This window comes from Chenopodium quinoa, unplaced genomic scaffold (assembly GCF_001683475.1).
Source record: "Chenopodium quinoa cultivar QQ74 unplaced genomic scaffold, ASM168347v1, whole genome shotgun sequence".
NCBI classification, from domain to species: Eukaryota; Viridiplantae; Streptophyta; class Magnoliopsida; order Caryophyllales; family Amaranthaceae; genus Chenopodium; species Chenopodium quinoa.
Genome location: NW_018744072.1, coordinates 76,307 through 90,241, shown reverse-complemented (window position 1 = coordinate 90,241; position 13,935 = coordinate 76,307). Strand labels below are relative to the sequence as shown.

Sequence of the window (13,935 nt, the reverse complement as noted above, 5' to 3'; positions counted from 1 at the left end):
ATCAATTTGAATTGACGGCGACTACTAAGATTAAGATTATATTGTGTAGAAATAAAGATATGGATTATCATCATATGATGGTGATGGCGACGATGATAATAATAATTGGTAAATGTTGTCACTACCGCCATGGATACATAACAACTTTATTTATATGTTTTTGACAATACTAGTTAAAATTGGTCCACAACGTAACAAATATTGTATAATTAGAAAAGGTTCTAAGGTAAGTTAAATATACATTAATGTAGCTAATGAATTGATTATTATTCATTTATACTTTGTATTTTCTTTGTTCACTGTCTCTCATTAGTACAGTATAGTTGGATTTTCCATCAACTTTTTTAAAATATACACAATATTCAATATTTGACTTGTAAAACTAATCATTATAAGACTACATTGATTATCTAATATATATATATATATATATATATATATATATATATATATATATATATATATAGAAATAGGATCATGTGAGAACACATCCCTTATGTGAGAACACTTTATAACCATTAGATCAAACAAGATCCAACACTCACATATATCCTTGTCAAAATAATGGCATTATTGTAAATTTTAGATTGTATATGAGAAAAATTAAAAAAAAAATTGTCCAGCTTTTCTCTCTCTAGATATTGATCTAGGTCTTGCCTTTCTCTCTCTTCTTTCCCCAAAAATTTCTGAACGAACATTGCTTTGGTCGTAATGCTTAGATATCTTTGAATTTAGACTTGAATCTACAACTATAGTTAGGTATTTGCTGTTTTAATTATTTTTCCTTTGATATTTGGCTTCAATTGTTCAAATTTTGGTATTAAATAAGGTTTTTGTGATTTTGTTGAAACCTTAGAAATCCCGAATTCTTCATCAAATGGATTCAACCGAAGCTATTGTTACATATGAACGAATGATGTAAGTATCAATTTATTGATTTTGGGAATTTTACTTTGTTTTTATGTGATTTTTAGTAGTTTGTATCATGTGATGATAGTACGAAGCAATTTATGAGATCTTGATTTAATTTTGTTCATTTTCTGGTTTCTTAATGTTTTATACTCGTTCAATTGCCAAAATGTTTAGCATGAATCTTTAACTTTTCTGTACTGATGGTTGTCCTAAGCAGTATTACATGAAGAAGTTCACGACATACATAGTGGATCTGATGAAGAAGGAGAAGCTTTTTGCATCACAAGGAGGTTCGATCATCATGCCTCAGGTACATCAAATTAAATATTGTTTAAGCAAGTCCTGAAATGGATGTTGCACTGCATAGCAAAATGTGGAAGTGTTAGAAGTAGCAAGTAAAAGTTCAAAAGCTATATTTTTCTGTTCTTACAAAGCATTTGTATATTTGAGAAGTTAAGTGATATAGGATTATAGAGCACTTCTGGTAGTGAGTTGGTTCTGTTCTACAAAAATTCTTTTATATATAGTGTTGTCTTGCATTTGAGCACTTTTTGCGTTTGTTTTAGAAGTTCTTTGTGGCTCTATTGGTTTTGTGTTCCTTCTTGTTATGTCAATTCATACAACTACAATATTCATGTAATACTTGGTATTATTTTTCTTTTTTCTTGTAGGTAGAAAATGAATATGGTTATTATGAACAATCATATGGAGATGGAGGGAAGAAATATGCCTTGTGGGCTGCCAATATGGCTCTTTCTCAGAACATAGGTGTGCCTTGGATAATGTGCCAGCAGTGGGATACACCTGATCCTGTTGTGAGAATATTTGGATATGCAGGTTCATTTTCCATGTGTGAATTGTGTGATTTCTTTGCTTCCCATGTATTTTGCTCGGAAAGGTTTATTATCTAAACCTTCACATGTGACATAGCGGCAAAAACATATAACTACTTCTTGAACTATTTTGCTGATCTTGTCTATTTGTGTTTCATGTCTGTCCATCTGTGTCTGCTTATTATGTTGTGTCATAGTGTCTTGATCTAATCATCCCTTTGGGCATTGTGGGTGGTTTTGTTGAGCCCCAAGCTGATTTCCTCTTCCATTACATCCTATATACATGGCTCATTATTGGATTTCTTGATTGTTTTTAATGATAACTGAAACTCCTAGATCTATCACTACGTCCTTTCAGAAATAATAATATGAAAGGTGTTGCTTTAGTTGAGGTGTTTCTGACTTTCTATATCTTCTTTTGTCCCTCTCCTTCCTAAAAAACAAAAAAGGAATAAGTAGAGAGATGTCTCACCCCTTTTTTATTTTATTTTATACATAACCATTACTATTATTTTTTTTATTTTTTTTATTAACTAATTATGTAAATGTTGCGAGTAAAACACTTCTCCTTTTTGGGAGAATTATATAGGTTAACTTGTGTAAAGGATGTTTCTTGCTAGTGGTGGAAATTGTACGCTTTAATACCATTACATTAATTTTACACAGGTTTCCCATTCATATGCTTGCGGTTTTTTGTCTTTTTTTAATGAACTTAGGAACTTAACAGAAATCAATCATCAATGAGCCATAGTTTATGTGACCATGCTAATTATTTGCAGATAAATACTTGTAATGGATTCTACTGTGATGAATTTACTCCAAGTTCTTCCAAAAGTCCGAAGATTTGGACTGAGAACTGGCCTGGATGGTAACTTTGCTAACATGTTTTTTGAGTTGCCTTTCAAGATCTTGAGCTTTCCAAGTTTTTAGATTTTTAAGCATCTCGTTATAAATAAGTTCATGATTGAACTGACTATTTGACTTCTGCTCCAGGTTCAAAACATTTGGCGACGTGGATCCTCACAGACCTGTTGAAGATGTTACTTATGTTGTTGCTCGTTTTTTTTTAGAAGGGTGGCAGTGTACACAACTATTACATGGTTAGTTTACTCGATCTCTGTGTCACTGATTTACTGTATATGGCCATTGTCGAATAACTCTAGTTAGGTACTATGATTCTAGCAATTGATACAGAGGTTGGCATAGAATTTAAAAAAAAAAAAAAAAAAGAAAGGTCAGAAATTCAAAGGAATGAGAAGGTACAAAAGAGAAAGGAAGGTTTTTTTTTTTTTTTTTTTTTTTTTTTTTTGTCAATATTAAACAGTGATAATGGTCAAATTGGGAAAGTTGATTATTTTTTGGAATCTTAAATTCTAAAGTGGAAATTTTGCAAAATATTGAGTTCGGTGGTGCATCTGGTTAATTTTTAGCTGAAAGTGTACCGTATAGTTTTCAATTATTCATTACCAAAGTAAATGAAATTTGAAGGGGAATGAACAACTGAATCCCTTGTATTTTTTCGTCTTAGTTTGGTGTGCACCCCACTAAAAATGTAATGAAGCATGTTACTCAGACTCTTGAGTCAAGCATTCAGGCACAATCATCTATCAGACACTACTATTATATGAAAATAGCGTACATTTTGCTCAAAGGTGTGATGTTAATAGGAACATTGTAACAGACCTTAAAGTTGTAAGCTTGTAATGATACTTTTCTTCTCTTAAGAATGATAGGTTTTTCCGTTTTGGCTGTGGAAGGTAGTGTGGTTGTGGTCCTTGAGGGTTCTCTTCCACTTTACAATTATGCGAATCTTCTCATCAGAAAGACTTGTATAGGGGTGCAAAAGAAACACAACATTAACAAATCATGCTTCCTATTGCTTTTGTGTGGAATCATTTAGGTGGTACATCTGCTTCAGGCACACCTGCTTCAGTTACACAACCATCGTCTACAATGGCTGGATCATCTACTTTAGGCACACTTCCCTAGCCTTGTCTCAGAAGAGGAAATTAGAGCTGTATTGCAAAAAGTGCCTGTAACCACATTAAATCTTGTGGACACCATTAAAGCAAGACTAAAGACACAAAAGGTACATATAATTTCCTTTTTACCTGAGACACGTTGGTTACTTGGTTACATGATGTTATGATTGAATTGCTAGGATCTGAATTTTGATTCTGCTAGAAATATATGTCCAGTTGTGGTTATGATTTTTATCTTGAAATAATCATCATAATTCCTCAAAATACACCAAAATGTAAAAAAGTTCATGATGAGACAAAGGCTAAAGAGTAATAAATTGATTGCTCCTTTCCCAAATGATCAAAGAAATGTTTGCTTATTTTACAAATGAGTAACTAATTATTTACTCATTTGACAAATGAGCAAAAATTCTTGTTGATTTAATGAATGATTAAAGAAATGTTTGCTCATTTGACAAATGAGCAACTAACTACTTGCTCATTTGACAAATGAACAACTAAGTTTTTGCTCATTTGTTAAATTAACAAATAAGTATTTGCTCATTTGACAATTGAGCAACTAACTATTTGCTCATTTCTAAATGAGCAAAAAATTGATTGCCCAATTCCCAAATTAAATGATCATGGTTGCTCATTTCACAAATGAGAAAGAAAATTAATTGCTTATTTGACAAATGAGCAACTAAGTTTTCGCTCATTTGTTAAATTAGCAACTAAGTATTTGCTCATTTGTCAAATGAGCTCATAATTTTGGCACATTTTGTCAAAAATTAATATTTATTCTTCACTAATTTGTCAAACATGAGCAAATAATTTGTCAAAATGAGCAATTAAATTTTTGCTCATTTGTCAAATGAGCAATTAATTTTTGTTCATTTGTCAAATGAGCAAACTGTTTAATGATCATTTGTCAAATGACCAAATGATTCTTGCTCATTTTGTCAAATTAATGCTCATTTGTGAGTGTGGTTGAATGGTTTAAATACGTTAGCCTACTAGCTCAAGGGTAGAGCATTGTGCAAATGCACAAAAGATGTGAGTTCGAGTCCCACGTAGGTTCATTTATGTAATGTGGAGACACAAGTTTGTATGAGAGTTTAATTGTAACAAAGTTTATATAGTTATAAATCATTTCAAACCATTTTTTTGCTCATATATATAGTATGAATTTGATTTTTTTTTAATTAATTTTGTTTATAGAGATAACCTATGTAGGAATTGAACCTACATCCCCTATGCATTTGCATAGTGCTCTACCATTTAAGCTAATAGGTTTATCATATGTTTTAAATCATTTTCTATGTAACTTGTCACCAACATATACATAATTATAACGTCAGGAAAAACAGAGATGAATAGCAAATATCTTTTGGGGGACACATAGGTTTTCCAAAACACAGTATGTAAGAAATATCAAATTCAAGGTACTAACAAAAGAGGTAATAGACAGACAAAGAGAATATTGAAGGATCTTATTTTGGCATTGTATTCTAGACAAATTTACTTAATAATTTCCTGAAGTGCACTTGGAAGTCTGTGCTTTGCCTTATATACAGGAATTATCAAAGGTATATACTTCTCAGCGGGATCAAATATAGAAGAGGAAATGTATTATAACTTGGTTAAGTTGAAAAGGTAGCAAATCTCAAAAACATACAATTCAGCATTGTCAGAAAAGAAGTGAATTCAAACGTGTTTCCAACAGTTCTTTAACATACATTTAAACATGCCAACTTGTAGCCAATAACTCAAAGAGTTCCTCTTTGCACATAAAGCATGACTTACAAGTGCCAGTTTAGCAACAGAAAGTTTGATGCGCCTAAGAATATATGAGTAACATTTTCCAATCAGAATTTTGCTCAATAACAAGTCAATAACACAGTAAAATATAAAACATAATAAGAGAAAAGGGGGAGAAGTAGAAGGGTGGCAGCAGTAGCAGGGCGACAGAATAAGGGGTTGAATAGCAGAAGGTAGACTATGTTCTACACTACAAAGTATAACATGTAAGAACTCCCAATTCAAGCCAAGGCCATGTGAAATAATTTTACTACTAATCATAAAAAACACTATATTTGTGCAACAAAAAGTGAACAAATAATCAACTTTACTGCCTATAATAGAACATGTATGATATATTTGCTAACTATGATATATTAGATTTTTGCCATTTCTCACCATCTTCCTTACACCATACCATCACCACCACCACCACCACCACCAAACTCTCTCTCCTTCCTCTGCCCTTGCACCCTACCACCACCACCAGCACCACCACAACCTGTCTCACTCTCACTCCCCTGCCACCGCCGTGTTGGGTTTTGTAGAGTCCGACTCTACGTGGAAGAGAAACCCACCCAAGACCCGCCCACTAATTAAGGCAACTAAGCATGCAATCACACTTAAACAACAATTAAGAGAGAGAAGAAAAAGACATTCATACCCTTGGCGCGTGCTTGCTTGATCCCGAGCTCTTACTTCAAAACTTGAACCCCGCAATTGCGAAGGTCTCCAACGGTTCGTACCCACGAACCCGACCCGAACGGTCCTAGCCTCGAAGGTTAGTCGGGACTTGACCAATAAAAACTAGAGTTTTACGAACTTAAGGTTTTCTCACTTTTCTAAGGAGATGCCTTTTTAGTTCCACTCAAGTGTTTTTCCCAAATCCCAAAATTTGGGTATTTATAGGGAAATGAACCTTGATTTCCCATTCTCAATCAATGTGGGAGATTTGCAATTTTCCCTACTTTATTTTAATCAAAACAAAATAAATTTGCAATTTAATTAACAAGTTACAAGTGGTAATAGGAGGAGAGGGAGAAGGTGAGGACCACCAAGGGAGGGGACCAACCCACCTTGCTCCCCAAGGCAAAGACCAAGCATTGGTCCCCACTAGCAAAACCGAACCACCAAGCCAAGTGACTGGCTTGCAGCCTGCGTTGCCTGCCAAGGCTGCCAGCTGGCGCCTAGCACCAAGGCTGGGCAGCCCAGCCAGCCAGCTAACACACACACGCACAGCCAGCCCGCATGTTCAGCCAGCCAGTGCATGTGTGATGCTAGCGAGCCACGCATGCTAAGCTGGTGCCTATGCGCTGCTAGCAAGATGCTGCTTGGTGCGTGGTGCCTGCGATGTGCGAGGCACTGGGCTGCTGCCATGCAAGGCCTAACACGCATAGCGTGCAGCGATGCCTGGCCCAGCTTGGCTAGCAAGCACGCATAGCCTAGCACGCTACTAGCATATGCAATGCTTGCGGCTAGCGATGGCTGGGGCCTGGTGCGTGCCACTACCTAGCACCACGCATAGCGCATCACCTCTTGGACGCTGCTATGCGATGCTGCTGCTGGGTGCGTGGTTGTGATGGCTAGGCGCCCAACATGCTTGCAAGCACGCAAGGCTGCGATGCCTGCGATGGCTAGCTAGCACGCATGACCCTAGCACGCCTAGCATGTTAGGCTTGCGGCTAGGATTGCGATGCTTGCGGCTGTGCTAGCCCATGCCTAGAGATGCGATGGTTACGCCTAGCCACGAATGCACAGCCACACCACACGCATGCACGCATCTTGCGATGCTTGTGCCATGCGATGTGCATGTGCTAGGGGATGCTAGGCACGCATCTCTTGGGACCTTGCCCAGCCTAGAACTCACATGGCTAGGCCAATGCGGGGCTACGGCTGGGCTTGAACTTGTAACTTGATTGTATTCACGTCTCGTCAAATTCTAAATTCGACACGGCTTGCGATGCTTGGTCTCGACGCTCTAAGCTCAATATCCGACGTCTTTGTTCGTAAAACTCTGACGACTCATCAAATCCTTCGGATAGTCTCGTCGTCTCGAATCGGTTGTTTGATTGGGTTCGACCCAAAGGGTTCAATTAATATTAAGCTGTAATACTAATTGTACATTAATATTACTGATCGGAAGCGGCCTCCACCTAGGCATTCCGATCACTTGACCTTACTAAAGAATTAGCTTTCTACTAATTTTGAACCCTCTACCGGAATAATACACTTGTTGGAAGGACACCATTCCTTTCAATCTCCAACTTGTCCTTCCGAACAAGTGTGCAATTTGTGTATAGCCTTTTTCCTATGTCGCTTAATGTCTCTTCATGAGCTATAAGGTAAGAATCTTCGTCATCCTTATTACGTCCAGAAGTGTTTCTCGATTTCCGAGTTTGACTGTCAATAAACAGATGATTTCTAAAATTCACCTGAGCACGGCCATGCATTTTCACAGTCTCGCTCTTCGAGAGGCCTTGTAAACAACAAAGACATATTCCCTATTGTTAATAGGGGGACAATTCTAGTTTTGTACTTTAAGCTTCCTTTACTAAGAGGACCTAGTCGCCTGAGTGTTGCCATTATAATCCCCATTTACGGCAGACGTTTGACAACATCAAAACGACTAGCACTCAAACAAGAGAACTTGCAGTACTCATGGTCGAGGAAAAAAGGTTCCGATACCTATAATGAGAAATATACTTATGACGACTTGATATCTCTTAAAGTATTCTCATAGGTCTATCCGGTATAGTTCCAAACTAGTACATGTGCAAATGACTTATGACTATCATGTCCTTGTAGCACAAGAAACGGTGCTATAAATCATACTAAACACTAATCTCATGTTGTCATTAATCGTCCATCGTTTAAATGACCTCGATTAGGGATAATTTTCGATTAAAATATTCAATGTTCACTCAACAGGTGCTTCTTTATCCAAGACATGGTCTTGATACCCTGTTTTGAATATTCTCAGAAATCGAATGGACTCATTATTTAATTCTAAACCACAATTAAATAGATATGGAGTAATCATAAATTTGCAGAAAATTTAATTGCTCCAAAATTGAATGGTACAACATAGTGTTTTACATTAAGACATCGTGTTTAATTAAAACATCTATACAGGGAAATCAAAGCCAATCTCCAATATTCTTGATTCTCATTGCCTCAACGTGCTTGTTGTGCTTCACTTGAGACAAAGGTTTAGTCAGAGGATCAGCTACATTGTCGTCCGTTCCAATCTTACAAATTCTAATTTCACCCTCGGATTTCCATTCCCTTATCATGTGAAATCGCCGCTTGACATGTTTGACCTTCTGATGTTCCCTTGGCTCCCTGGCCTGAGCAATAGCTCCATTGTTATCACAATAGAGGTCTATTGGACCCTTAATTGAGGGTACAACACCAAGTTCACCAATGAACTTACGAATCCAAACTGCCTCCTTAGCTGCTTCCGAAGCTGCCAAGTATTCGGCTTCAGTTGTAAAATCTGCAGTGGTGCTCTGCTTAGCACTCTTCCAACTAAACGCTCCTCCATTAAGGCAGAATATGTACCCCGACTGCAACTTGGAGTCGTCTCTGTCAGTCTGGAAGCTCACGTCAGTATAACCTTCAACAACCAAATCGTTACAGCCACCATAGACTAGGAATTGATCCTTGTTCCTTTTTAGGTACTTTAGGATATTAGTCCAATGCGCCTCTCCTGGGTCTTATTGGTATTGGCTCGTAGCACTCAAGGCATATGATACATCCGGCCTAGTATATATCATGGCATACATGATCAATCCAATAAGCGAAGCATATGGAATCTGACTCATTCTCTCTCGTTCATCAGGTGTCTGTGGACACTGTATCTTGCTGAGAGTTATGCCATGGGACATGGATAGGTGTCCTCACTTGGCCCCTTCCATGTTGAATCGTGCCAGTACCTTATCCATATAAGTACTTTGGCTCAATCCAATCATCCTCTTAGCTTTATCCCTATAGATCTTGATTCCCAATATGTACTGTGCCTCTCCCAAGTCCTTCATTGAAAAGAACTTTCCCAGCCAGCCCTTTACGGACTCTAATAGTTTAGTGTTGTTTTCAATGAGTGCTATGTCATCAACATATAAGACTACGGATGTGATGTCACGCCCACTAATCTTCTTGTAGACACAAGACTCATCTAGATTCTTGATAATACCAAACTTACTAATGGCTTTATCGAATCGCAGATTCCAACTTCTGCTTGCCTGCTTTAGTCCATAAATGAACTTCTTAAGCTTGCATACTTTCTCGGCATTGCTTGGATCAAATAAACCTTCTGGCTGTGTCATATACACAGCTTCTTCCAAAATGCCATTGAGGAAGGCAGTTTCGACATCCATTTGTCATATTTCATAATCGTAATATGCAGAAATTGCTAGGATGATCCGGACGGACTTAAGCATTGCAACTGGCGAAAAGGTTTCATCATAATCAACTCCATGAATTTGCCTATAACCTTTTGCCACCAGTCCAGCTTTGTATATAGTTACATTTCCATCTTTGTCTGTTTTTAATTTTAAAATCCATTTACAACCGATAGGTGTGTAACCTTCGGGCAAATTAACCAAGTCTCAGACTTGATTTTTAGACATGGAGTCCATATCGGATTTCATGGCCTCTTGCCATTTTGCAGAGTCGGAGCTCGTCACAGCTTGTTTGTATGTCGCTGGCTCATCTCCATCCATAACTAGGATGTCGTGATCTTTAGTTAAGACAATACCAACGTATCTGTCTGGTTAAGATCTTGGCCGTTGCGACCTACGCAGGATAATAGGTTGAGCATTTTCATTGTCGGTTTGACTTTGCACATTGTCGGTTTGACTCTGACCAATGGCAACAGCTGCTTCTAAAGCACTTTGATTGTCAATTTTGTCAGGTTCACTTTGTTGCTCATCCTCTCGAACTTCGTCGAGTTCAATTTTCCTCCCACTTGTCATTTTTAAAAGGTGTTCCTTCTCCAAAAAGACATCATCACGAGAAACAAACACTTTGTTTTCGGATTTATTGTAGAAGTAATACCCCTTGGATTCTTTTGGGTAACCCACAAAGAAACACTTGTCTGATTTTGGGTGAAGTTAGTAAGAAATTAATCTCTTGACATATGCTTGGCAACCCCAAATCTTAAGAAAAGACAACCTTGGAGGTTTCTTCGTCCATAATTCATATGGAGTCTTTTTGACAGCTTTTGACGGAGCGCGGTTCAGTGTTTGTACCGCTGTTAGAAGTGCGTATCCCCATAAAGCGATAGGAAGTTCACTAAGACCCATCATGGATCGAACCATGTCTAACAAGGTTCAATTCCTCCTTTCGAATACTCCGTTCCATTGTGGAGTTGCGGGAGGTGTCAACTCTGAAAGAATACCATTTTCTTTCAAGTGATCGTTGAATTCATGGCTCAAATACTCGTCACCCCGATTCGATCGAAGTGCTTTTATTTTCTTGCCAAGTTGATTTTCAACTTCACTCTGAAATTCTTTGAATTTCTCAAAAGATTCATATTTGTTTGACATAAGGTAGACATAACCATATCTACTATATTCGTCGGTGAAGGTAATGAAATATAGATAACCTTGCCTTGCGGGTGTACTCATTGGTCCACATACATCCGTATGTATTAGACCCAATAAGTCACTTGCCCTTTCTCCTAACTTGGAGAATGGCTACTTTATCATCTTGCCTAATAGACATCCTTCACAATTTTCAAAGGACTCCAAGTTGAATGAGTCAAGAACACCTTCTTGAAGAAGTTTCTTAATGCGTTTGATGTTAATGTGGCCAAGACGACAATGCCACAAGTAGGTTTGATTTGACACGATGGTCCTAGCCCTTTTGGCGGTATCATCAATGTTATAAACTTGTTTGTCTAGAGAAAGCACATAAAGACCATTTTCTGAATATGCATTACCATATAAAACATTATCGAAATAAAATGAACAGCTATTGTTCTTAATTCGAAATTCAAATCCTTTGGCGTCCAACACCGAAATTGAAATAATGTATTTGGTAACTTTAGGAACATGATAGCGATTCTCAAGTTCTAAAACAAGCCCAGAGCGCAAAGGCAAACTGAGAGTTACAACGGATACGACAGACATCCTTGCTCTATTTCCGACCCGAAGCTCGACCTCTCCCTTCTCTAGCCTCCTATTTATCCTTAGTCCCTGAGCATTGGAACAAAGGTGTGAGCAACATCCGGTATTTAATACCCATGATGTTTTTCTAGCGAAGTTTAAGTCTATAACAAAATTACATGATGAAGAAGCAACGGTGCCGTTCTTCTTATCTTCCTTGAATTTAGGCAATCCCGCTTCCAATGTCCCTTCTTCTTGCAATAGAAACATTCAGAATCGGATTTAGAAGAGGCTACCTTCTTGTCCTTGCCACTCTTAGCAGCACTTGACTTAAGCGGAAAATTCTTCTTCTTTTTCCCTTTAAATCTTCTCTTCTTGCCCAAGCGCTTAAATAGCTTGCCCTTTCTCACCATGAGCATGTCATGCTTGCCCTCATATGTGAGGGTTTGCTCGGCCTGCTTCAACATACCATTAAGCTCGGTGAGAGTTTTCTCCATGCTGTGCATATTATAGCTCATCTTGAACTGATCATAGCCTTTGTGCAGCGAGTGGAGAATGATGTCAATTGCCATCTTGGTCGAATACCGAGCACGAGCCTTTCCATGTTCATTTGACAAATGAGAAAAAATGAACAAACAATTATTTGTTCATTTGACAAATGAACAAATAAAGTAGACGAGTACCCAAGTACTTTTTTTTAATGATGAGTGTATTTTCATGTTTAGAAATGTATCTATTTATTTCTAGGACTTTCTCTGGTGTGTTGTAATTAGAATATGCAAATGTTTTAGTCTGATTCTAAGACTTTTCTTGTTTTTACCATTAGAATTTGGACAAGTATCCATATGAATCTAGGACTTTCTCTGCTTTAAAAGTTGATATAAGTTGCTTTTGTCCTCAACTGGTATAATAGTAAGAGCAAACACAACATACTACTGTATCACAACATATCATATACTACTCACAAAGTTACAAGCAAATATCATTTGTTTCAACTGCCTAAGATCAAGTCTCATTTGCATCAGCACAAACTAATCAATTTTGATCATTAGAGCCTATCTAGCATCATTAGAGCATTAATTTGTCAAATGAGCAAAAAATTCAATGCTCCTGTGTCAAATGAGCAAACTATTTAATGCTTATTTGTCAAATGAGCAAATGATTCTTGCTCAGTTTGTCAAAAATTAATGCTCATTTGTGAGTGTGTTTGAATGTTTTAAATACATTAGCCTACTAGCTCAAGAGTAGAGCATTGTGCATATGCACAAAAGATGTGGGTTCAAATTTCACGTAGGTTCATTTATATAATGAGGAGACACAAGTTTGTATGAGAGTTTAATTATAACAAAGTTTTTATAGTTATAAATCATTTCAAACCATTTTTTTGCTCATATAATTTAGTACGAATTTGATTTTTTTTTAATTAATTTTGTTTATAAAGATAACCTATGTAGGAATTGAACCTACATCCCCTATGCATTTGCATAATGCTCTACCAATTGAGCTAATATGTTTTATCATATGTTTTAAATCATTTTCTATGTTCTAAATTTTATTCTTATACTGTGAGCCGTCTTTATGTTCTAAATTTTATTCTTATACTTTGAGCTTTCCTAAAGTTAGGAGGTAAGGCAATAAGCCTGAAAATTCAAACCAAAGCCGACACCCCAACACCTCATGGCACCACAAGCTCTCACAAGATCTTGGACGAAACTCTTAACCCAATGTTCTAAATTTTTATTCTCATGCTCTAAACTTTCTTTCTATGTTTTAATCTTCAGCTCATTCACTTTTACTTTTTACTTGTTCTTTTCCTTTTGGTAAATATAAATTACTAAATCATATCTTATTGTTATGTCAATTGTTTTATGTACGCAACACACAACTTAACAAACTAGGCAACTCATCAAACAGGCGCAAAAACCAGCCACCTGTTTTGCCCTTAACACACTGATTTAACACTCTACAGCCCTCCTATAGCATCTGCACTCGCTGCCAAAGTGCAGCCATGTTAGAGCAAACTTCTTGCTGCCTCACACGCATACCAAAACAGCCCAATAGCCGCAACATCTACACGATATGCACACAACACAGGAATACACTTGACCCTTACTGACCGAATCTCTTGCACGCCCCTACATACATTCTAAATTTTTTTTCCTGTATTCTATATTTTTTTTCAGCATATGTTCTAAATTTTTCCTATGTTCTAAATTATTTTTTCAGCTTATGTTCTAAATTTTTTCCTATGTTCTAAATTATTTTTCCTATGTTATAAATGTTTTTCCTATATTCTAAATTTTTTCTTATGTTCTAAACTTT

The 13,935-nt window shown here is 36.9% G+C and overlaps 1 long non-coding RNA gene across 1 annotated transcript; it reads left to right on the top strand.

Annotated features, from left to right (window-relative positions):
• The first annotated feature begins 1,485 nt into the window (after positions 1–1,485).
• LOC110691311 lies at positions 1,486–2,773 on the top strand. The gene is made up of 3 exons (XR_002505281.1): positions 1,486–1,727; positions 2,525–2,613; positions 2,739–2,773. It is a non-coding gene; the product is annotated as an uncharacterized LOC110691311 (long non-coding RNA).
• The last annotated feature ends 11,162 nt before the right edge of the window (positions 2,774–13,935 follow it).